The 1732-nt window shown below is 33.5% G+C and overlaps 1 non-coding gene across 1 annotated transcript; it reads right to left on the bottom strand.

Moving 5' to 3' along the window:
• Positions 1-296: 296 nt before the first annotated feature.
• LOC128279777 (small nucleolar RNA R71) lies at positions 297-403 on the bottom strand. The gene has a single exon (XR_008269973.1). It is a non-coding gene; the product is annotated as a small nucleolar RNA R71 (small nucleolar RNA).
• Between the last annotated feature and the right edge of the window lie 1329 nt (positions 404-1732).

Genomic DNA, 1732 nt, shown 5'->3' with positions numbered 1-1732 from the left:
ACTTTAAAAACTTTTCTTTTATGTTATTGTACTATAATTTATTAAATGTACTAATTAGATCTTTTAGTGTTTAGGTTAGAATTGATCTAGCACTCGCCTGCCTTGTGTACGATCCTCCGAGTACTCACCTACTTCGTTATAAAACTATATTACAACTTGACCGGTATACTTGTGGATACCGCCTTGTCGTTTTATATCTTATTGCAATATTCACATTTTAAACGTCAGTATGTCTAGAGGAGGTTAATTTTAATTTTTGCACATAAAAGAAGTTCTTTCTGATTAGCAAAGTAGTTCAACTGAGACGAAAGATTGTTGTCTTTAGACAGATAGAGGGAGAGATTTTCTATAAGGCATGGGAACTTTTCAAAATATTGATTCAAAAATGCTTACACCACGGATTTCTGAAGTGGATGTGACTATAGGTATTTTAGAATGGGTTGGATGCAAATGCATGTTAGGATTGGACGAAGTAGTATGAGGAGCCCTTATGAATAGAACATACGAGGATGCATATGAAATCATTGAGAACGTGACTAAACTTCTACCAATGGCCAATTGAACGATTCACATATGGTCAAAAACCCGCTACAGTAAAAGTTATCCAAAAGGATGATATGTATCAATAGTTAATGGATAGGCTCAACCAGATCAAATTTGCTTCTACACCGTTTATGATGGGAGAGACAAACTGCTCTTCCACTATATCAACAATCTGGCTGAGGATGTAAATTATGTTGGGAATAGGGGTGGAAACCACTATTTCAATATATATAATCCTAACTAGAGAGGTCACCCAAATCTGAGATGGGGGAAACCAATGAGCAGTAATAATTTAAATCAAGTTAAAAACACTAATTACCAACCTCCTGATTTGCAAAAACCCTAAGATAGGGTCAACCCAAATGACCATATTGCACATGGTTAATGGTTTGATAGAATTGAGGGAGAGATGCAATCAATGAGAACATATGTCAATTAGGTGTAGTCTAAATGCACCAACTCAACCAGAACATTGATGAAGCTCAAAGATTAAATGAGCCAATTAATGAGCATGATGGGTGATTGTAACGCGTAGGTTTGTGCAAGTGTACATAGTCATTATCAAGTAATAAGTATGTTTCGAGTTATTGTCTCCATAGGGATTGCATTTGTGTTAAATCAATTAATTGTAAAATAATACTAACAACTTGGTAAATAAAAACACAATATGGTTGAGAAGTGATGATTAAAATTAAATATATTAACTAAATGCAATGATCCCTAATGCAAATTATCCTAAGTATGCAAACTATATTAATGAAATAGATTTAAGCAAAAGTAAACATAATTTGCAACAATTATAACATAAATAAACTAGGACAATTACTTTAATTAAACTCAATTTATTATCAACATGCTTAATAATATTCAGAAAAACATCCCATGGCAACTCGATCTTTCATGAGTTTGGAAACCACATTAGGTCTTTTTGGAATCCTTTACTTAGTAAATACGCATTTTGCTGATCCTTATTTTCTAAGGATTTCTTAGCACTCGTGTGAGGTAACAGGGACGTGTTAGGTTTGAAATAGTTTAATCACACAAATCTAAAAACTATGTAGATAACAAAGCTTGGTTAGAGTTGTTATGCAACCTGCAATTTAATCGGGTTAGGATCTAAATTGAGCATGCACATTTCAATTATGTTTCCACTAGCCGTCATTTGGTTAGGATCGCTCAGCTAATTCAG

The sequence above is a fragment of the Gossypium arboreum genome, chromosome 8 (assembly GCF_025698485.1).
Source record: "Gossypium arboreum isolate Shixiya-1 chromosome 8, ASM2569848v2, whole genome shotgun sequence".
In the NCBI taxonomy this organism is placed as follows: Eukaryota; Viridiplantae; Streptophyta; class Magnoliopsida; order Malvales; family Malvaceae; genus Gossypium; species Gossypium arboreum.
Note: the sequence above shows the minus strand (reverse complement) of the source record. Positions and strands in the feature narration are given on the sequence as shown.